The 24529-nt window shown below is 47.7% G+C and overlaps 1 protein-coding gene across 4 annotated transcripts in view; it reads right to left on the bottom strand.

Moving 5' to 3' along the window:
• Positions 1-24529, bottom strand: part of KDM1B (lysine demethylase 1B) — a 631262-nt gene that overhangs the window by 588997 nt on the left and 17736 nt on the right. For 2 of the 4 annotated variants that reach the window (XM_078687981.1, XM_078687979.1), the window contains exon 2: positions 5395-5450. The exons of the other annotated variants lie outside the window; for them this stretch is intronic. The gene's annotated coding sequence lies outside the window, so the exon portion shown is untranslated. The remainder of the gene's footprint in view (positions 1-5394; positions 5451-24529) is intronic. 4 annotated transcript variants of the gene reach the window in all.

The following is a 24529-nucleotide window of genomic DNA, read 5'->3' as shown; positions in this document are numbered from 1 at the left end:
AAATCTAAAGAAGGGTTATCTGTCATATTCGTATTGATTGTATTATAGTTTAAAGCCCAGAATTTACTCCAATTTCCAATTACATTGTCTACAACGCTAATTTTGAACACCTTTAAATGGACTTCATACAAAGCATTTCCAAATATGAAAAAACGTTAATAAGCAAAAAGAGACCGGTGACCCTGACAGCAAAAACGTAAAGGTCCAAAGCTTGGTTTTAGTTAGAGTTTCACCCACATTCAAGCAATGACCTTTGTAGACAACAACCAACCAACAACACATGGCTGTTGGCTGTCCTTGGTGAAATCCAGCATTCTCTTAATTGTTGCACTAAAAGCATTGCAGTTTCTTCCCCTATCTGTTACTTGAATTCCATAATGGATACAGCATTGTATGGCTGGTGGTAGCAGGAGATATGTCCAAGGCTAACTACCCACATAGTGTAGGCACAAACTTCTTCATTTTAAATTTCGACGACACATCTACTTCACCCCTTCTAAAGCGCACAGGATAGACCCATCCAGACCACACACTTGCCTGAAATGCGCTGCACCACACGCCGACTTCACACACCTTGAATGGACATGTTCCCAGCTGCAGGCTTATTGGGAAGGCATTCATTGCACACTATGGAAAATGATCAACTTGCCCCTCATTCCAACTCCGGAAGTAGCCTTGCTGGGATACACGGTAAATTTCCCTAAGGGGATCAGGCGGTTCGCGTTGCTTGGTCTCGTACTGGCGAAAAGAGAGGTTGTAATACATTGGGGCAGGAGAACAGCGCCTAAAGTACAACTTTTGCTGAACAGCTTGGCATATTGCAATGTGAGTTCCGAGACCTATACAGGTATTATGCCCAGCTCCTCCCGGCCCAAAGACATATGGGGCCCATTCCGTTCATATGTGGAGGTCTCCAAGCAGGCCACTAACTCTCACCCCGACAACGGCATTGTCCCGGAGGGAGTGGGGTGACACATTTTTAATGTGCTAACAAACTTAATGTCGGATACCATTTGCAATTTTTCACATCCTTGAATATCTGACTGGTGTGGTTAACTATGTTGGGTCCCTTGTGACACTGGGGAAAGTTGAAGATTGGGGAGGGGTGATGACCCCGGGAAGGATGAAGTTACAGTAAGATTGTATTAATCGTACTGGCCTTGTCAGAACAGCTTCTATTGAAATTCTATACTGTCTCTGTTGATTATGCGACAATGCTTTTGTAATCTCTAATGAATGAAGTTGCTAATATCTATCTTTTGAAACAAAGTAAAAAATCGAAAATAAAGTTTTAAAAAAAACTACCCACATAGTGGAAGCCCAATACCACAATGAAGTCTACAGTTGCAGCACTGAAGAAATTAAATGTGATAATTCTGGACAGGGATTGGCAGAAGTGTACTGCCAACAATAACCTACAGATGCAGTCTTCTGGCAGTGCTATACCATCCACTATATAGAAAGCCATTAGATTTCCCTTACTCTGGTGCCTCCAAATTTAGATCTATGTTCTCTCTTGCTTTCTTACGTTTTGGCATGATGGTCCCTTTATCAGCGCTACAGCAAAAACTACGGAAGTGCATTGGTAAGAAATGCCCCTTTGACTTTAAGTAGTTAGAGGATTCATCACACATTTCTTATAAAAGAAATAAGTGAATTGCAGTGCATGGATTGTAAAGTGCTAATTCAGTGCTGTTGGAATGGCAGTCTCTGCATTTGGTAACTAAGGCAATGCCAGGTCAGAAGTGTTGGTTCAAACAGCAGAAGCCGTTATCTGATTTATTAAAGTGGGGATTTTGGCCTTTAACACAGAACACAGCGCAGGTACAGATGGATCTTAATGTCGCTTTAACCCACATCCCCTGACCTGAACGCTCTCCCTGCATTTAAATCTTTAGGTGGTTGCCATACATCGCTTTGCCTGCATTCTATTTTTCACTGCCACCATCCCATTCTTGTTCACCACCTCCACTTTCTTACTGTTTCCTGTTTGTGTTCCATTAAGCACCTTCTTGTATCCCCTCCTGTGTTTTTGGCCTAAGGATCTTGCATTATTTTGCTTTGTATGTTACATTATTCAACCACGTGTTTCAAAGTATCTGGCATGTTGGGCATAGAGATTTCCATCAAAGTAAAGAGTATCCCTCTGCATTATGAGGAAAAGTATGGTGGAGTGTGTGCGTCACAACTAAACACCACTTCAGTGAGAAATGAGGAAAAGGAAAAATCATCCTTTTTTATATACAATCCTCAACCACTCTAGTAGTGGCATACTTCGTCATCGGGTTCACCCTGACTCCTAAAGGTCAGGGTGGGCTTAACTGTGTTCCAGGGAGCTCTTTGTTTATTATTAGCCGGGAGAGCTACACTCAAATAAACATTCCTCATCCACTCCCAAGGTATCCCTTTATTAGCGGGGTGGGTGGGAGATTATTAAAAATAAACTACATAAGGGGCAGATGGGATTTGATGGTCCTATGATCCTTATAGTGCCAACATGTTTGTTCCCTACACTAAATGGCCGAAAAGTGCCCAGGGCATTTGTCAGGGCGGGTTCGTTTTACTAATTCTTCCCCGGTGACATCTTTTTTTTAATATTAGAGTTTTCACAATAAGTCATGCACAGTAAGAAACATTTTTAGGCACGCACAGGTAGTAAATGCTTGCCAATTCAATTTAGTTTCATGTACATTAACCTGGGAGAACATATGCCTCGCATCCCTTGATACATAAAAAGATCTCCCTACATTTCTATGGGTAGACCTTCCGGCCTTCCATACCTTAGCCTAAGGGAGCATACGGATTTCACAAGGCTTAGTGTCCCTGCCTGTTGATGTAGCTATCTTTGGGTCTGTAATGAGTCCCTGATGGCATGGATCAGTGTGATAGCATAGTCCTCGATTAGTTATCCTCAACATCGTTTTGGATGGGGTCTGTCCAGCCCTAGATCAGACACAGCATAAAACTCACTCAAAAACAAAAAACATTTTACGCCACATAACGAAGGTATTTGGCCTTCTCTCCTCCTCCATATAGGGCCCATTACACTAGGTAGCTCTGCAAAGACTGATCGCTTACCACCCAAGGAAAAGTCTCAAATACTCCGAATCAGTCACCAGGAAAGAGATAGGTTGGTGGCTGGCCCGCAGGGAATACTGGAATGAGAGAGCCATGTTCAGGGTCAATCTGCGTTTGGTTATTGAGTCAGATGGCAGAAGAACAGGATGGAGTGGACGATGTGGGGAATTATCCACAGGAGGAGGCTGGACATCTCAGGAAAAGAGACTCCACATAAACTGTCTGAAGCTACTGGCCAGATCTTTTCCAGTTCAATGCTGGACCAAGGACAGAATAAAGTGCTATGTACTTTTGATTACTGGCAACATCTCTGCGGTACGTTAAGTCAAGTGAACCACCTGGGGGGAATGAGATCCAGGGCCTTCTCAGATTTAGCCAGAGACTTTTGTCTCGACAACAAGATCTCAGTAACAATGGAATACCTTTCCGGATTCTTTAACAACATGGCAGACTAAACCCTCAACTATTCCAGGCACAGGCCCGCAGGTGGGGTCCCTTCACTGCAAATCTGTTTGGTTCAAGACTGGGCCATCAAGCGAATTAGCTTTTCAGCTGTAGACCGTATCCGCTGGCAGCTACAGTAGGATTTGAGCAAAGAGATAGGATATGCATTTCCCCCATTCCCAATGATCACCAGTGTATCACAGGGAAGAGACAACAGGTTGATCTGGTCATAGTGACACCCTTCGAGGAGATCTCAAGTTTGGTATCCAGCTCTTTCCTGGTTATCTCCAATCAGTCTACCCCCATTTCAGGATCTTCTCCGAGATCCATTGTGGAACTCCTACAAGCTTATAATGCTTTATGGTATAGCGGATTTTGGGCAAAGATGAAAAGTCGTAGTAATTTCCAAAAAGAAGCTGTGAGACAACCCCACAGAGACTCATCCTTCCGCAATAAGGATTTCTGTCTCTTTAAAAACGGCACCGATGTATCCACAGAAGAGAACCAATCGCTGCCGCCGAGAGGAGGAAAAATAGGCTCCATCAGCAGTAAGCAGACGCGCATGTCTGGAAGTAGGGGACCAGAAGAAGGAAGACGCCTGCTTTGCCAAGAGGAGGACCTCCAGATCACAGTTGCCAGGAAAGGCACCGGGAACAAAGAGGATGCTGTAAACCAAGTCAACACCGCAGAACTGGAAGCCGACGCGGAGGAGTGGAGCAAAGACTGGTGGTTACCCCCGGAGGATGCTGAGAAGCCAGCCGCAACTCGTAGCGGATGAGTCTGGTTAAGTGGGGGTTGGATGGGTTTTACGGGGCGGAGGGAGGGGTATCTCACGGGATGGGCACTGGGATGTAACGAGGGAAGATTTCACAATTGAGCTTGCCTGTCACAAAGAGCTCCGCACTATTTCTCCTTTTATTTCAACCCAACCCCTTCAAGATAAAAACCCACACATAGAGCACATGTTTAAAGAACAAATCAACCTCTAATACTATTGACTAAACAGAAAGGAGGGCAGGAAACAACCCACAAGGGTATTTGCTACCTTTATATTATGAGTTTTGTTTTACCACATTATTTTCACAAATTTGCTTTCTTGCTTATTAGAGCCAGTATAAGAAGTTGAGTCTTTCTTTAGGAAAAGTAATCCAAGTCTATGGGAAACTCACCTGAGTGACAGAAAAGACCAAGGGCCAGATGTACAACCAGTTTTTGCGACCCGTTTGCAACCGCAAAAACCTACATGGCCATGTACAAACACTATTTTGTGACTCGCAAAATAGTGTTTTGCGACTCGCTATTAGGAAGGGGCGTTCCCTTCCAAATAGCGACTCTCTAGCCATGTATGAATGTTTTAGACCGTAATTCCTATCGCAAAACACTCACAATTTACCGCCCTTTGTGACTGGCTCTAAAAATGTTTTTTAAGGGCAGGCAGGGGTTCCAGGGACCACTACCTGCCCTTAAAAAATGAGACAAAAAAGTTTCTTTTTTTTTTCAAATGCATCCAGTTTTCCATTAAGGAAAATGGCCTGAATTAAAAAAAATAACTGCTTTATTGACAAGAAGTCCCAGACATGGAAGTCTGCTGAGCCCAGCAGGCCACAATTCCTGGGAGGGTCAGCAAGTCCCAATGGGGTCGCAAATTGCGAGTTGCTCATTAATATTCATGAACCTCGCATATGGTGACCCAATTAGGAAACAAAATCAGTGTCTCTGACGCTGTTGTACATTCTAAATTGCGCGCAAATTGCAATTTGGAATGGTCGTACATACGGCCCAAGCTCTTATGCCTATTGATTAATTTTACACCAACAGAGGTTGAGATGAAGGGTAACCTAGATAAACCAGGAAAAGAAACACTATACTTACTGCTATTGTTTGTGTTTCTCCAAGACTCAAGGCACCGTACCACCTTGTGGAGGATCCTAAAAGGAAGAAGGAGAGTCAAGAACGACAACACCGTACTCTGTTTATAACTGTAGATCTGGAAAAATATCCTCATCATTATTTTCTTTACAGTTATTAAACCATCATTCAGAATACACAGCTGTCTCCTGGTATATACATCCATCTACTCTTACCGGAGCCTTTTAAAGTGGTGTCTTTGCAAGAAGCAGGAATGGACACTAGTATTTTTGGGGCACACACTGTAAGGGGTGTAATGACTTTAAGGCTTTTATGCTAGGCTGGAGGATATAATGAATGCAGCATATTGGTCCTCCAACTCTACCTATAAATTGTTTTATTTTAAGCCCGTCACGGATATGGTTTCCAGGTGGAAAACATTAAATTAGCATAATCCTTGCCTCCAATCCTGACACAAAGTGAGAAATTTCCTAGCTATCATAACCGAAGGTGTCCATTCTATTTAGGACACAGAGGCAAGGATTACCCACCCAAGGATTGGATCTCTGAATTTACCCTCGCCACCCACCAGGGAATACACTGGTTTCGTGCTCAACATCATACAATGGCAGATTCATAACAGAATTAAGTATGATGGTAATTCTGACACTGTTGATATGTTCTCCAAATGTACTGTTGAATGTCTTAGCAAATAGTATGTGATGATAAGAAGGCAATCCTTCAGGTAATTGTATGTTCAGTTTACAGAGAACTAATTATCCAAACAGGATTACCGGAAATGATGAAGAGCTGACTGTCCTCGAAAAAAGAGTGAGCATGGCAAGAGAAAAAGGACAATGTATCATGATCTCCACTGCAAATGGAGGGAGTTTTGGTTGTTTTCTTCCTAGATGATCATGGGAAAGATGGTTTCATCAATGTCATCTAAATAGAGAAAATAAAAATTGCACCAAACTGTTCTAGAATAATGACAATCTTGATGTAAACATTTATAAATGTAGGGTGATTATCAGCATTTGTTTTTTCAGTAAAGTTACAGTACGAGGGCCTTACCTGTCTTAGTTAGAATTATTAGACACCTAACAAAAGAGGAGAAGTAGCCCTAACCTAGGCACTGCAACATATCTTAGCACAGAGGAAGGACCCACAGGTTTCTATCCCAGCAGTGTCCAGTGCCCAGACTGAATTTCAGTCTACATCCTTCTTGCAACACAGGGACGCACCTAAGGCTTCCTTGACAGCGCACACTGCTCCATTTGAATCTGAGCTTTGCGTTGCCTCCAGAGCCATAGCCCGCAACCCCTGGAGCTTGATGCCCCAGCGCGGACTATATAGGCTGTGTCAGCTCAGCCTCTAATTTGCAGTGTGGACGCCTGTGTGGATCAGTATTACTGATTTGGGTACTCAAGCCCATTTATTTTCTGAGATGCCCTGCCTCGGGTCTGTACTTTGGCAGCAGAGTCCAACATCTGCTCGCACACTGTGGGGACAGCCTAGAGAACTATGAAGGTGTAGTGGTCCCCTGGGCACAAACCTCCTTTTCAGAGCTAAAAACTCCATAAGAGCTGCACCCCAGCACATACTGCAGCCTTTAGTGGAAGCAGATTATTTGGAGGAAAAAGGGGACCCTCCTTACTTCCCCTATGACTATGAGTTCTGTGACGCAGTGGATGCGTCAATACATCAAGTGGTCACATCGGCCATCCCTCATCTAGAATGTAAACTCCTTCATCTAGCCTACTGCTATCCGGAACCCCTTATCTTGATGGATCCTCCATCATATCCTCACAATCCCTTGCAAGAGGAGGGTTTCCCTGATAAAACCCCTTGGATGGCAGGGGACACACGTAAATACGTCCAAGGCGTGGACATGGATGCCTTCGGCTGCCTCAGGAAGGCGTTTTGTCTCAGTCTCCGGCTTCCAATAACCCTGAGCCCCAATCTCTGCCTCCACCAGGTAGTACACCAGGAGAAATTGCACCCCAGCCCACCACGATGCATATGTTCCCCCTGGAGGCATACATTTCCCATGCAGCAGATTCTTCCAGGGATTCGGACGAGGAACCGGTCTCTTAGAGACTGTGGTGTCTGTCTACGGATACTGGGGCTAATCCACCCTCTCCCACAAATCCCATCCCTCAGATACCTCTGATGTGCTGGACTCGGATGACCTAGTACATGCCCACTCTTTGGAATGGTCTCTGGCAATCAAATTAGCCATTTACCTTGCAGGCAAGCTGAGGAAACCCCCTGGAAAAGGAAACTCTGGCTCAACCTTAGGGCGGAATGTTCTCGCACCTCGTTCAGGGTGAGATGGCGCTCACCCCAGAAATAGAGGCCAGGATGGCTTCTTTCCTAGGGAAATACATAGAAATCCCAAAAAAGGCATAAACCGCTCATGGCGGTGCTGTCAGGATAAACTGCTAGACATTACAGGCCCCTCACAAAAATCCTCAATATGGATGAGGAAGCTAATCAATCTGGTTCCCACATCTCAGAATTTTGGAGACCTGGTGACTTCGGAAGCAGGTCCCATTGCCCAGTGGGGCTCTTTTAGAGACCCTTTCGTGAAAGAATTGGGCAAATTTGTCCCCACCTTTACTTCACTGGAAAAAGCACAGACATCCATGAAACGCATCCTTAACCCAAATGTTTTCTCAGGGGCTGGTCAAGGTAGAGGGCGCTCAGCCAGCCGCACAATTACAACAGCCTCCTCCAGGGGCCAAGGCTCTCGACGTGGTCAGTGGCAAGACCACTCCAGGTTCGGAGGTTTCTACCCTTCCATCAAGGAGACACAGGACTACTGTGAGAAAATTCACGTGGAAACGGCTCCAGTAAGTATTCTCCATTTGTCCCAACTAAAGTGGAAGGGCGCTTGGCTCAGTTTGCAGACAATTGGGAACATTTGCAAGTCAGACGCATGGGTCCTCCATACAACAAAGGACTTCTGTATAGAATTTTATGGGACTCTGGTGCAAGGGCTATTCCCTTAAGCACTTGCCATTTCAGGATTAGATTTTCTCCTGATATCTCCAGAAAGTGGAGTAACTGCTGATAAAAGGGGCCATAGCCTTTACCACCCTGCACCAAAAGGGCTCCATACGCAACCTCTTTTACCAGCAGAGACAAGGGATGTAGGTCTTCTTCCTGTTATCAACCTGCAAGAGTTCAACGAGCGGCTGGTCTACCGCCACTTCAAGATGGAAGGAATCCTCCTTAGGACTGGATGGGCCGCTTGGACTTGAAGGATGCGTATTTTACAATCCCTATTTTCCCATCACATTGAAAACTCCTACAGTTCGTATGGGTGAATCTGCAGTAAAAGTTCACCTTTCTGCTATTCGATCTCTCTTCCGCTCCTTGGTGCTTCACCAAGATGCTGAGACCACCCATGGAACATCTGCAAGATAAAGGGGTCCATTTGATAGTCTATCTGGACAACATTCTCCTTCTGGGCCAATGCCCATAGAGACTTTGAGAATACCTGCAGACAACCGTACATGTATTTTAAAGCTTGGAGTTCATCAATGCGAAAAAGTTGTTGCCGATGCCAGCTCAAAGGATGACATTTCTGTGGGCAATCAGAGTCTTCCGACGAAGAAGATGGCGAACATCAGGCAAGAGCTTCCCATGTCTCCGGTTCCCCCTTTGGATTTTTATCATAAAAATATTTCCTATTTTTATAAATTGGTGTTTGATTTTGATTGTCTTACTTATTTACTGTTATTGGTGTTTTTAAATGCTTTACACACCTGTCTCCTAAGTTAAGCCTGACTGCTCGTGAGGCAAGCTACCAAGGCTTGAGAAAGGATTAATTTATTGAGACTTGACTGGACCTTATTTGTGATTGTGGGGTTATTACTCGCTGTAGATTCCTACCTGGGCCTAATAATAAACAACCTTCCAACAACTTGGTTTCATGTAGGTTATCTATTCTATTTAGAAACAAGCTGGAAAACAGGAATGGCAAGCAAGAGAAAAAGGATCTTGGTCACATAAAGAAAGAGGGGCATGATGACCAAGGAAGGACTATTATTGTGCTGTCAGTAAAACCCATTGGTTGTTGGTTTATTTTTTCTTTCCCTAGATCTGATGGGAAAGGTAGTTTATTGTGATATTTTAAAATGGCTACTGTAAAAAATAAAGTGAAGAAAGAAAGGATAATCCTAAAGCTGTACCCCTTCAAATCTCACAGGACCAGGACACCTCTGAGTAACAAGGCACTTTAGAGCTACAATAATTCAACATAAAGAGCACGTGATGCTCCATATTTATATATTTGAAATATGTATGCCGATCCGACAAAGGCAAAACCAACACTGCCTTTTTTGGTAAAAACATGTATAATCAAACCATTACGAACAACCTGGAAGATCAAGTAACACAGTATGAATTAAAGACAATTTGCAAAAATCAGCATAACATAGGTTAAGTAAATAGAAAAGCTTTCTGCTCTTTTCTAATGTGTAGACCAAGTAGGAAAGCAATAGGACGGGGATTCCTGAAATATGTAGAAACTTCATATTCGGAGTTAAATAGTTTAATGTTATATCTGTTCTCGAAACTCACCAAAGACAGAGGCAGAATGCAGAGATAGGGGCAGCAGCGGGGAAGAGCGGCGGAGGGAGTTTTGTACGATTGCACGGTGCGCAAAAGCAGTTAATAATGAGCCATGACCGCTCGTAAATGAGATAAGAAAGGCAGGGAGGCGGAGAGGAGGCTCTAAGGGAGAGTGACGTAAAGCCATTTGGCTGCTTTGCGCGCGATAAGAAAGGCAGGGGGGCGGGATAAGAAAGCCAGGGGGGGGGCGGAGAGGAAGCTTTGAGGGAGAGCGACGTAAAGCCATATGGTTGCTTTGCGCGCGTGCACGCCTCATGCACTGTAGCACTATGCCAGCGATGCCAGCGGTAGCACTCTGAAATCCCCCTTACTAAATGTCTCGCTAGCAGCGCATGCGCGCTGGATCAGCGAGACCTAAAAACTGTGGACTGGAGTACAGCCCAGACGAATTACCAGTTTCTGAGGTTCATTCAAGCATTCCACCGATCGCTTCTTTCTCGACGCAGGCCATGTGTATTTTCATTACGGGACACTCAGTGACTGCCAAACTCTGAGAGCATTGCCAATGTTCAGAATTTAGTGGTCTTGCGAAGGTATTAGGCGCTTGTTTTTGACCCGGTGCATAAAATTCTTTTCAGAAGTGAACGTCACTCTAGGCACTTGGGTTTGGCGGGTGGTATTATGCAAGTATTTTCACTCACTCTCCTGGACCGGGCACTCCAAAGCCTGACATCTGCCTGTTGCTGCAGCACTCATTACTGGCACCACTAGCCGTGTTGACTAGCAGACACAAACCCTCAAAGGAACTTCTTCAGACTATCCGCCTTCCCCCTCCCCAACATATGGCAGTGCACGAGCTGTCTAGAAGCATGTTTTTGAAGTTTTGAAGGATTCCTGATGGTAAAACAAGGAAGTCTGCCTCACAGTGATCTGCTAGAATCGAGGTGAGCGAGCTCTCAGGGTGTTGCTAGTGTGGGGAATCGGCACTCATTCGAGGGGGCCGACTTAATTTTCGAATTGTAATATGACTGGGTATAAGCGACAGAAATGAGGAAAAGGTAGAAAGAAGGATTAAGAGGAAACTGTGACAGAAGGAGAAGACAGAGATGAAAAAGCTGACAAGGGATAGATAGAAAGAGAGAGGAAGTGTAAAGTGGTGGAAGAGGCAGGAGGAGGTGGGATCAAGATTAGGCAACCTTGATATTTGGTATTGTGGCATTCGACTGTGCTGGTGGCGTCCTAGGAAAATCTGTCTATTTACAGCTCAGCACTGGTGCTATTTTTTTTTTTAAGAACCTTTTTATTGGATTTTTACATTATCATACATGGTATACAGCAGTCAGGTACATTTTTCAATGCATTACATGTGGTATCAACATTTCAACAGGTAATGACTGCGTCCGTTGCGGCGGGGGGATGGGCCGCTCTGCTTATGTATGGTATATTGGAACCATGTTTGTATGTGAGGTTGAGAGGACTCCTGTGACACCCAGTCCCTCAAGACAGTTGTTTGACCTTTCTTGTCTGTAAGTGGTAATGTGAAGGGGTAATCCATATTCATAACCGAACTGGGAATCCAACTCGGAAAGATGTGGGGGGGGGGGGGGTAGTTGAGGGGGGAAAGGGGGTGAGTTGAGGGGGCGTCGCTCCGCTATGGTTCGTTATCTACAGGCAGTGGGTCCCGTCACTGCTGGTGGAGTGGTCTACTGTGGGTGGCCAGAGGGGTGGGCTAGTGTGGGGGGGGTTCCGTGTGGATCGATGTGTGTTGGGACCTTGTTCCTCTTGGGTGGCCTGTGGGGTCTTCCTGTGCGTATCCTGTGTTTGTGTAAAGTTATTGAGGATCATCGCCCTTTCCGTTGATATTGGGTTCCGTGGTATACCACATGCTTCTTCCTGCCTGATTATATCTTCTTCAGCCGCGCCCCATTTCTTGACCGCCCCCCACCATGCGGCTATTAGGGGGTCCCCCGGGGGAAACACCCATGACATCGATGTAAATACATCGCGGTGCGACATTTACATCACATGGTCGGTCACATCGCAGCCTATTAGTCCGCATGCAACAAAGGCGCGATGGCATTGACATCGCATGCAATTACAACGCATGCGATGTTAAAATGCCTTTAAATCGCAAAAGTAAATGTGCTTTTCCTTGCCATAACAGAACATAACAGAAACGGGCGAATGATAACGTTGTTATTATTTTATATATTTCATAACAGAAAAGGGAAACGGGCTGAGACGTGCTGAGAAAGAAGTTTACAAAAACAGAACATAACAGAAACGGGCGAATGATAACGTTGTTATTATTTTATATATTTCCTTGTTATGACAGGCTAGGTGGATGGATGTGTGTGTGGTGAGTCGCTGGGTGGATGGATGAATGGATGGCATGTATGGGTGGATGGATGCAAGGATGGGTGCTGGGTGGGATGCATGGATGGGTGTATGGATGGATGGATGCATGGATGGGTGCTGGGTGGGTGGATGGCTGGATGAATGCATGGATGGGGGAAATTGGAGATGGGTGCATGGCGGAGGATGGATGAATGGATGGCTGTATGGATGGGTGGATGGCTGGATGGGTGTATGGGTGGATGCATGGATGGGTGTATGGGTAGATGGATGCTGTGTGGTGGGTGGGTGGATGGCTGAATGGATAGCGGATGGATGGATGGCTGTATGGATGCGTGGATGGATCAACAAACAGTCCCTATCACTACTGGGTGGATGGGTGCATGAATGAAGAATGGGTGGATGTGTGGGTGGATGGATGAATGGATGGCGGATGGATGAATGGATGGCTGTATGGATGCGTGGATGCATGGGTGGATGGTGGGTGGATGATGCATGTATGGGTGGGAGAATGCTGTGTGGTGGATGGCGGATGCATGGGTTGATGGGTGTATGGGTAGATGGGTGGATGAATGGCTGGGTGTGTGGATGAATGGCTGGGTGTGTGGATGGATGCTGTGTGATGAATGGGTAGCGGATGGATGGCTGTATGGGTGCGTGTATGGATGCTGTGTGGTGAATGGATGATGGCTGTGTGGATGGATGCTGGGTGGTGGATGGCTGAATGGATAGCGAATGAAGGATAGAGACAGTTATGCTGAGCAATAACCAATGCCAGTTTATTCAGAATTAAATAGAAGAAATAGTGTTTGCCAGTCATATATAGAACCAAGCTTCATTTGATGAATTATTGTTTTATAGATTGTCATTGTGGGCGCATTTTAATCCTATTTTTCATCTTTTATTTCTGTATAACAAATGTATTGTGTTTTATGTTGTCTGCTATTGCGGAAAAAAAGATTGGTGGAGATTGCAGTGGCTGGGTAGCTACTGAAAAGTTCATAACCCTAGCAGACAAGTACAAATAATCACACAATGTAACTCACAGTCCCTAGAGCAACATTGCCCAGGTAGGTACCTGGGTAAGCATCACAGAAATAAGTGAAGTTCTCAGCATCTAGGGAAGCGAGCAACTTAGCAGCCCAGGCCAAATTGGTAGTAAGGGCATGGTTCTGGAGTGGCACCTTGGCAGAAAAAAAGGAGTGTTCCCAAACCCATTTGGCAGAGTAGATTTAAGGAGCTGAAAACTAGCCTGTTAAGCGATTGGTTCAAGGTCTGGGACTTTCAGCACTGGAAACACTTGCAGGTCAGAAGTTTAAGGTGTTACACGAATGCCTGTGTATTTGTAGGAAGTGGATATTTATGAGAGGACGGTCTTGTGCTGATTCCAACCAGGCATCCGATTTATGTTCACTCCACATTCCCACTAACCTGGGTGAAAAAGTTGTCAATGAATGAAGGGCAAGAAAAAAAAGGGGAAAACAATTGAAACAGAGGGCAGAAAGCCACGAAAAAAGAGTGCAACAGAGGGCAGAAGGGCACGAAAAACAAGTGGTCACGACACAGGCACAAATGGCTGTAGACACGGTGGGCAATATGATATATACCCAGAGCCGGTCCTAGGCCTTCTGAGGCCCCAGACGAAAGGGAAGATGTGAGGCCCCTCTAAGTGCCTTACTGTCTGCGCGCAGCGCTTTTCCTGCATTTCATATCGGGCCCCCTGCTCTGTGGTCTACTCTGCGGGGCCGGCGGCGGGGCCCCCTGAGCGCGAGGCCCTGGGCAGCTGCCCATACCGCCCATGCCTAGGACCGGCCCTGTATATACCCCACACCAACCCACTGGGGGACAAGCGTAAAATCCAGGATTACGCATTGGATGCAAATATTTTACAAGTGTGGGCTCAAACATCGCGTTGTCATGTCGCGCGATGTAAAGTCGCCGATGTGACACGCTAACCAATTACATGCCCGCATTGGCGTCGCAACAACGTGCGATGACAAAATTGCCAATGTGACTGCCGTTGCGATGTTATTGCCGCGATGAGAAGTCACGCGCTATCTTTGTGTACGATGGATCGTCATACAACTGTCCCCCGGTGATCGCCAGTGCATAGCCATGCATGCGTTTAGCGAGGAGTATGGCTAGTGTTGCAAATTTGGTCTCTACCTTTTTAAGTTTATGTCGTCTGAAGATGCCGAGGGCGCATGCTTCCCATGTGTGAAGTTCTGTTAGGCCCATGACCCCTTGTATTGTACTGTGCACTGTGGCCCAGAAAGTGTGGGGCATGTCCAAAACATGTGGATAAAGGGGGCATCAGGAGTGCGGCAGCGGGAGCAGTCGAATTATGATCCCAGAAAGAAGCGCTTAAGCTGAGCCGGGGTGAGGTACGCGCGGTAAAGGACGTAGGGCTCGGTCAACCTTCCCCTCCTAGCGGAGGCGCAGTCGCGTCAGTGGTGTGCGTGTGAGTTCCATAATGGATTAATAGATCCACGTGATATGATGTCTCCCCGTCCCCATGTGTAGGAGTGTGTGTAGTACTGGGTGTGTCTTGGGTTCTCCTTCTGTGAGGACCCACATCCTTCTGCAGTCTGCCACCAGCTGTCAGTGTAGCAGGAATTGTCCTACCGGGAGCCCGCTCTCTTCGGTCAATGCTGCGAACGATGTCAGCTGACCGTCAGCGAACAGGGCTTCGATCTCTGTGCGCCCATTACAAAAACCGAAATTCGATTGGCAAAAAAAAACCTCCCACGTAATAAAACCCCAGGGCTTGATGGCCTACCGGTAGAGATCTATGAGGTTTTCGCAATACAACTGGTCCCCCATCTAGAAAAACTATACCACACAGCATTAGAGACAGGGTTCCTACCTCCCACTACATGGCAGGCATTCCAAAGCCTGGCAGGGATACCAAAGATATGTTGGGATATCGTCCCCTTTCATTACTAAATACCAATTATAAGAGCCTAAGTAAAATTTGGGCCCACAGACTACTTAACTACTTACCACAGCTGATACATATAGACCAGTGTGGCTTTGCCCCGGGTAGGAGTACCTGTAATAGACGCTTACACCAGGTACTTACATGTGGCCAGGCAGAAGACGACACAGCAGGCTGTATTTCACCAGACCTGAGACAGGAATTTGATACTCTACATTGGAGCTACATGTTGCGAGCCCTCCTCAAGTTTGGGATACCAAGCGAGTATATGAAGTGGGTCAGATTGCGATACACGGATCCCACGGCAAGGGCCCATTCCAGGGCCCACATCTCACAGCCCTATTCGGTAGCCATAGGCACGAGGAAGGGATGCCCTCTGTCTCCCCTACTGTTTGTATTGGAGCTCGAACCAGTAGCCATCAAAATGTGTATAGTTGTGGTAGACAGAGCTATTAAAACTAGGGTCACCGTGCATATTTTCTCCACTTACGCGGATAACATAATAATGTACCTTAGTAATGTACAAGGTGCCAATGAGCCCTTACCCACGGTGTACCAGCAATTTCAAGCACTCTCAGGATTGGCCATAAATGAATCAAAATTGTATGCTCATTATTATAAGGACACCACCTGCAGCTTCCCTCAGAGCTCGGCAGGCTCAGATCCCGGCGCTGCAGGCACTGCTCCAGAGGGCAGGCAGGGGGAGCAGGACAGGGCGCACGGCCTGCCCGTCTGTCCCGTCCGTCGGTCCCTCCAGGCAAGGTGCACTCTCGGACCATTCAATCAAACCGGAAACAAATGTGTTAGTTACACAAAGACACTGCAGGAGGCCACCGCGAGCTCGGGGGAAAAGTCGGAAATCGGGCCAGCGATCCGGAGCTGCCGCCGAACCTCCCCCCATAGCGGCATCGTCCAGGGGCAGATAAGGCCCCTGCATACCTGCAGAATAAACCTCGGACACTTGGTAATTTCAGCATCCTTCATCCGAGGGCATGGAACACACTCTCACCCCCGGACCCAGCATCAGTTTAGACGTGATCCAACACCGGGGACGCCTGGACTCAAAATGGCGCCCAAGAGACTTCGCGGCTGAGACGGACCGGGAGAGGTGATACAGCCCCCTCCGTGAGGACACCGCAGCGGAGCTCGGGAGGTAGGCTGTGAGACCCCCCCTGAGCCGCCTGCTGTCTCCCGTACAACCCCCCCTTTACTGACCTAGACCGGTCAGAGGTACGGCAGGAGGTCATTGCCGGACCTTAAGATGGCCGCCGGACCGCCCGGTCTGCACCCAGTTTGATCAACCTCCCTCCCCACTGATATCTTTGGAGTAAGGCCTCCCAGCGCCTGTCAGATGGCGCAATCCATCACCCGCGCATTTTGTACCACAGGGAAGTGGGGTGTGGACTACGCTTGCCCGGAAGTGACTACTGAGGGGGAGGCCACACACGATTTTCTGAGCTGGGGAACCGCAAGGAAAACAGACAGTGCACTACACTCGACCATCAGGTGGCACCAGCTCTACGCAGCACCATGGGGAAACCAAAGTTGACCGTCAGCCAACAGGGCTTCGATCTCTGTGCGCCCATTACAAAAACCGAAATTCGATTGGCAAAAAAAAAACTCCCACGTAATAAAACCCCAGGGCTTGATGGCCTACCGGTAGAGATCTATGAGGTTTTCTCAATACAACTGGTCCCCCATCTACAAAAACTATACCACACAGCATTAGAGACAGGGTTCCTACCTCCCACTACATGGCAGGCATTCCAAAGCCTGGCAGGGATACCAAAGATATGTTGGGATATCGTCCCCTTTCATTACTAAATACCAATTATAAGAGCCTAAGTAAAATTTGGGCCCACAGACTACTTAACTACTTACCACAGCTGATACATATAGACCAGTGTGGCTTTGCCCCGGGTAGGAGTACCTGTAATAGACGCTTACACCAGGTACTTACATGTGGCCAGGCAGAAGACGACACAACAGGCTGTATTTCACCAGACCTGAGACAGGAATTTGATACTCTACATTGGAGCTACATGTTGCGAGCCCTCCTCAAGTTTGGGATACCAAGCGAGTATATGAAGTGGGTCAGATTGCGATACACGGATCCCACGGCAAGGGCCCATTCCAGGGCCCACATCTCACAGCCCTATTCGGTAGCCATAGGCACGAGGAAGGGATGCCCTCTGTCTCCCCTACTGTTTGTATTGGAGCTCGAACCAGTAGCCATCAAAATGTGTATAGTTGTGGTAGACAGAGCTATTAAAACTAGGGTCACCGTGCATATTTTCTCCACTTACGCGGATAACATAATAATGTACCTTAGTAATGTACAAGGTGCCAATGAGCCCTTACCCACGGTGTACCAGCAATTTCAAGCACTCTCAGGATTGGCCATAAATGAATCAAAATTGTATGCTCATTATTATAAGGACACCACCTGCAGCTTCCCTCAGAGCTCGGCAGGCTCAGATCCCGGCGCTGCAGGCACTGCTCCAGAGGGCAGGCAGGGGGAGCAGGACAGGGCGCACGGCCTGCCCGTCTGTCCCGTCCGTCGGTCCCTCCAGGCAAGGTGCACTCTCGGACCATTCAATCAAACCGGAAACAAATGTGTTAGTTACACAAAGACACTGCAGGAGGCCACCGCGAGCTCGGGGGAAAAGTCGGAAATCGGGCCAGCGATCCGGAGCTGCCGCCGAACCTCCCCCCATAGCGGCATCGTCCAGGGGCAGATAAGGCCCCTGCATACCTGCAGAATAAACCTCGGACACTTGGTAATTTCAGCATCCTTCATCCGAGGGCATGGAACACACTCTCAGACGTGATCCAACACCGGGGACGCCTGGACTCAAAATGGCGCCCAAGAGACTTCGCGGCTGAGACGGACCGGGAGAGGTGATACAGCCCCCTCCGTGAGGACACCGCAGCGGAGCTCGGGAGGTAGGCTGTGAGACCCCCCCTGAGCCGCCTGCTGTCTCCCGTACAACCCCCCCTTTACTGACCTAGACCGGTCAGAGGTACGGCAGGAGGTCATTGCCGGACCTTAAGATGGCCGCCGGACCGCCCGGTCTGCACCCAGTTTGATCAACCTCCCTCCCCACTGATATCTTTGGAGTAAGGCCTCCCAGCGCCTGTCAGATGGCGCAATCCATCACCCGCGCATTTTGTACCACAGGGAAGTGGGGTGTGGACTTCGCTTGCCCGGAAGTGACTACTGAGGGGGAGGCCACACACGATTTTCTGAGCTGGGGAACCGCAAGGAAAACAAACAGTGCACTACACTCGACCATCAGGTGGCACCAGCTCTACGCAGCACAATGGGGAAACCAAAGTTCTCACAGAACGCAACGGGACCAGAAACTACACAGGAAAACCTACCAAATACCCGCGCCTCATCAATACACCAGCGACCCCCTCGGACCCATAGTGGCCCTTTACCACGTTGTGCTACTACTATTGGACATCAATCAGTCCTCAAGCATATACCCTATCCGGCTCACCCATCAAGACATTGAATCTGCGAACTTGCCGCCAACCGTTGAGACCTAGCAGTTTGGCCGATGTCCGGTGGAGCTACCTTGATCGCTATAGAGGAGTTGGGCTGTGGGCTTCCCCCTCGGCCGTCACCTACCCAGCCGGACTTTGGATAGACTTTCCTTCATCTCTCCGCCGTATCTCCCTCCTACCCATCTACCTAACTCCCCTACCCTTCTACACTCCTTTTATCTCGTCTTCTATTCTCTTTAAATGTTTTCTTGCAACAAATGTAACTTGTAACTGATGTAACCTTGTAACATTGTGGAACCTCATGTAAAGCGCTCTGATACCTCCGGGTCAAGCCAGTGCTATATAAAACTCTTAAAATAAAAAATAAAATAGATTATAACCCATTTACTTTGGTCACTGGACATTCCCCATTGCGCCCGTCACATTCAAATACCTTGGTATACAAATATACAGGAAGCCACAGGAACTAGACAGCAACTTGGGCCATGCCATCAAGGCACTAAAAACCCAAGTGGCTTTCTGGACATCACTGCTATTCTCGGTGGCAGGGAGAGTGGCTATTTCAAAAATGGTTATGCTCCCTAGACTGCTTTACTTTTTTACTAATTTACCGAAGTTAATCTCGTCACACATTTTTACATCACTAAACACGCTCCTATTGGAATTAATATGGGGTGGGGGGCATAGGAGAGTGGGACTGGCGAAACTTCAGTTGGGCACGGATCAAGGAGTACTGGGGGTCCGAGATTTCAAGGCATATTGCTATGTGAGCCAACTCCAGTGGCTATCATACAGGATAGCAGGGCAACACTTACAGGAAATAGACATGTCACAGAGAACATGGGAGAGAGGCATGCTCCACACCTTGCTGTTGCCAAAGGGAAGGCCGTTGCTGACAGCACCACCACTACTGAAGGTGGCTATCTCCTACTGGAAGAAAGCTCTCCAATATACTAATAGCCTGCCTACCGATGCTCCTAACTTCCCACTGCTAGGGATCCCTACACAGTCCAGAATAGGTACTACCAGATGTCTGACCAAATGATCGGGAGAGGGAGTTACCACGATTGGGATGTTGTTTGTAGATTACACACTAATGGATCACAAAACTATTGTCAGGGAGCAAGGGGTTCCCAATTCGCTATATATACTTCATGCTAGCATCAGCAGATATGTTAAAAATACCTGGTCACCAGATGGTACAGAGCCCCAGACACATGATTTAGAACGCATGCTATATCTCATGGTAAATGGGGGAAACTTAACTAGGTGGTTGTACAGAGCTATCTGTACTCACGCAGCAATCCCGCTCCAAGAAGCTTAGAGACAAATGGTCCGATGATATCGGACGTGTACTGTCAGATAAAGAATGGGAGTGAATACTGGAACACCCTAAGAAGATATCCCGTAACTCCCAGTTTAAACTAATTCAATGCATGTTCTTACACAGGGCGTACTTGACTCCACACAGATTGAGCAAGATGTTCCCGGGCACAGCAGATACATGTCTCAGATGCTACAGAGAGCCGGCTGACTTACTTCACAAGACATGGGCATGCCCCCAACTACCTTCTTTTTGGACAAAGGTGCTCAACATCCTTACCGAGGTAGAACCTGTTGCGGGAGGGGACACAATTGAATACTGCATTCTGGGGTTGTCCAAGAAGCAGAGTGTGCAGGCTAGGTTTGTCAACCTGATGTTAATTCAGGCGAAACAATAGATTACGATACAATGGAAGTCTGCACTGTCCCGAAGGCTTTGGCGGGGAATAGTGAAGTTGTTCGCTGGGAGAGGGCTGAAAGCATGGAAATTAGGAGGGAGGAAAACAGAGGCTTGCGAAAGAATACTTTTGCTGTGGAGTGGGACGCTATGTTGGAGCTGTTTATTTCTGACAAACAATCACTGCATTGAGATTCTGTGTCACTCCAAGGTTTTGTAGTATCATTTTGAGCTCAACAACTAACAGACCCCACACAACCCCTAAGGAACTGAGATATGGAAAATTGTAGGATGAGCACCTGGAACCATGTGCCGGAGCATGACTTGTCTGCAATTCCTGAGGCTATGTTAGAACAGTAGTGAGTCTGGGATTTCTATAGTTTATTGACACAGAGAGGTGGGTGGGATTTATTCGCTGACTAGGCCGGTAAACGTGTAAATGCAGTAATGTTCCTCTGCTGATCATACATAACTTGCTGAACTTCTAAATGTAGTTTTTCTTTTACTGCTACTGTACCATTTATATGTCGGAATGTTCTTTTTGTTTCATAATTTAATAAAACATGTTTTTTAAAAAAACATCCAGGGTTATATTTAGTCCTAGGATTCCCATGAGCAAAAATGGCTAAAACCAGGGACATAATTTTACATCACTCTATACGCCTACACTGATTTCTTTCTCTATACCTCCCAATCACTGTGACAGTCAACAGCTGATTAAATCACACCTTTATTGAATTGAACCTTTGTTGAATTTCTCAACCATAATTTTACCACTCAGGTTGTATGGTGAGGAGGTTTTGTCTTTAACTCCAACCCTCTCAGAGGACTCTGTAGATGCCTCAGACAAAAATTGTACACCATTATCACTTAAAATGATAGCTGTGTTGCTTTCTGAAACAAAAACCCTGTCCAGGAAAATTATAACCGTTTCAGTATCAACTTTGTCCACAATGTCCACCACCGTCTGGTAAAGAGATCCATAAGTACAATGACATACCTCTATGATTCACCAACTGGTCCAAGAAAATCAATGGCTACAAATTCCCAAGATTGTTCAGGAATACAGCAATCGCTCATGGGGGGCGTGGCAAGCAGCCGAAGAGAATGGCGGCTAGTTAGAAAGGCTTCCGCATCCTCGCTGTCTATCCTACATAATCCTGTGCCATTAAAGACTACAAACCTGCTTTACGGGTGACCCCCCAGCTCTGCACTCCACCGCTGTCGGTGATGTGACTCCTCTGCGGCGAGTAAATATAGAAACTCCGGGTAGCCCGTAGCACAGAAACCAACATGGCGGTGCGGAGACCTCCGACCACAACTATACGGTCGGTGTAGCTGCCGCACACTTTGGGATCGACAGGCGAAGTACTTCTGATTTAGGCGAGACTGATGGCTGATCCGATTGAGGCGACAAGTGGAGCCCGTGGAGCTAGAGCGGCTGATTAGGAGCGCCGGGGCGGAGGCCGCTACTTGAGGTCCTGGCTTCGGCGGCCTGCTAGGCCCAGACCTGGCCTAGTGCAAATCACCCGGAGCCTGAGGGTCGGAGGCGAGGAGGGACGTGAGTCGGCCTGGGGGGCTGGATAGACCATCTGTAAGTGGCGACTGGACCACCCCACCACAGTGTCCCCCCCCCCCAGAATTGTAGACCCAGCTTCCGACGCCAGCAAGCCTACACAGATCGCCTCACTGGGGCCCGGGTGCATACAAAAGACACCAGTGGTTTGTTCCCCCACCCCCCTTGCGCCGACTCGTCACCTGACGAACTCGAACTGGGAAGCTGTAGAGCTCGGCGGGACCTGAGGCAGACCTGACGCAGACGGACAGGACTGATTGCAGATACACTGGTGCCCAGACTGAGGCCAGGAGTAGTGTCCCCAAAGCTGGGAGAGACCCAGAGACAAACAACACGGGCGAGGAAGGCGGACTGCCTGAGACACAAACGCTGGCGCCCAAGGCCGCGATTATCAGAGGTGAAATGCATAAAAGGATAACAGGGGTTGACCTTGCCCTTTACCCGGAGCTCCAGTGGATCCCTGAGGAGAGTGACGAGCTCCTAAAGACTATCACAGCCCCCTTGATGATAGAGCCAGCGTTGTGATGGGAAACTACATAATTCCACCCAGCCAGACGTCCCAAGGGAGAGAGGATCTGGCTAAAGGTGACTCCAGCAGGAGTACTGAGGCTCACGGACAGGTACGCAGTTTGCCATGCCCTGGTCGGCGAGGAGTGCTCGGACGCTGTTGGTGCCCTCCGCCGGCGAGGTCACTTGGGACACTGTAGGCTAATGGAGAGAGGCCCTAGGGAAACCCGACAGGCCAACAGTGAGACAGGCATACTCGCTGGGTGGGCGGCGGGGACTACCAAGGCCAATCTTGGCATAAGTGCCCTCTCACGCGACCTGCGGCTCAAACATGACAACAGGCAGGGATCCGAAGGCTACCGCGCACAACAAACTAGCCAAATTCGCCTGGAACAAGTTGGGGGAAGATCGTGAAGCGCAACAAATGGAGGCACCAGAGTCGCAGACTACTCCTAAACCGATGTGGGAGCCAACACTGCACGATGCCATGGAAGCTATAAGCGGAGTGCACACTTCCCTCGATTCAGTCAACAAAGAAGTGTCCTTCATAAGGGCGGACTTTCGCAAAATGGATGAAAGGGTGAAAGACCTCAAAATTGTTGCGAGGGCGTTACAGGCTGATACGTCTCAGCTTCAAACGCAGGTTGCCGAGCTTCAGAATCGACAGGAGCGAATGGTGCAACAACTTGATGAATATGAAGGAGGGGCCCGGTGAAATAATATACCTATATTGGGTGTTCCAGAGCGGGCTGAGGGGACAGCAGCCGATCTCTATGTGAAAGATTTAATAATGAACCACCTACAGCCCAAGAGACTGTCAAGTTACTTCTCGATTGAAAGAGCGCATCGAGTACCAGGGGGCAGGGTGAAGCCCGGGGCCCCCCTGAGGTCCTTCATTGCCCGTGTCTTCAACTATAGCGATAGACACACCATATTACCAACGGCACGGTCCAACCCTCCACTTAAGATCGATAACAATGAAGTCACATTCTTCCCGGACTTCACTGCCAAGGTCCAGGCCCAAAGACAAAACTTTCAAGCTGTGACCGTTAAGTAAAATATGCCATGCTTTTTCCAGCGAAACTCAGAGTGGAGTCTGACAGAAGGACGTGGTTCTTCACCTCACCAGAAGAGGCGTGGGACTGGTTGGAGGGGTGGCGCAGAGTGGGAGACCAGCGTCAAGACCGCAATGGAGGACCCAGGCCACACAGAGAGAACATCGGGACTCCGTCTGCAGATGATTCCGCTACTGTGGAAGGGAAAGAGACAGCGCACAGATAGAACTTATGTATGAGGTCGGGATTGCATGAAGTTCGACACAATCGCAAGTACCGCAGCAGTGGTGAGACTGTTCTTAAGACTCAATCAGAATTTGGGTTGCCTGTGGACTTGATTTTCAGACTGCTAGTCCCGAACACTCCCAGCTATGGGATGTAATTCCTAGCCATTTCACTTGTAGGGCTGAAGATAGATCAGTAAAGGCATGATATAGAGTGATATCAGCGGGGATGGGGGCATAACCAGCCCGTACCTTTCAGCATTTTTGGGAGGGAGAGAGGCACTCTGCCTAGTTGGGGAGTGGGTAGTTTTAAATCTACGGGCTGGGGGGCAGGGAGGGGGGATAGTGGGGGGAAGGGGGATGGGTGTTCGCCTTTTCAAGGATTGTTTGATTTACAGAGTAGCAATTGTAGATTGCCATGTACCAGTTTCTTTGCTGACTTCAGTCGTAGGGGAGACAAGCAGGGTCGAGTTTCACCAGTTATGGTAGTTAGAATCACGGAATTCACACCACTATTAACCTACCATAATCTGACTATCTTCACGCTAGATGATGGGGGATCAAATAGACTTGTCACTCTCTGTCCATACCTGGAATTTTAACGGGATGGGGGATAAAATCAAACTTGGAATTGTTCAGCAATATTTAAAAAGGCAGGCTCCTGACGTGGTATTACTGCCGGAGACGCAC

This window comes from Lissotriton helveticus, chromosome 4_1, assembly GCF_964261635.1.
Source record: "Lissotriton helveticus chromosome 4_1, aLisHel1.1, whole genome shotgun sequence".
NCBI classification, from domain to species: domain Eukaryota; kingdom Metazoa; phylum Chordata; class Amphibia; order Caudata; family Salamandridae; genus Lissotriton; species Lissotriton helveticus.
This window is presented reverse-complemented; position numbering and strand designations above follow the sequence as displayed.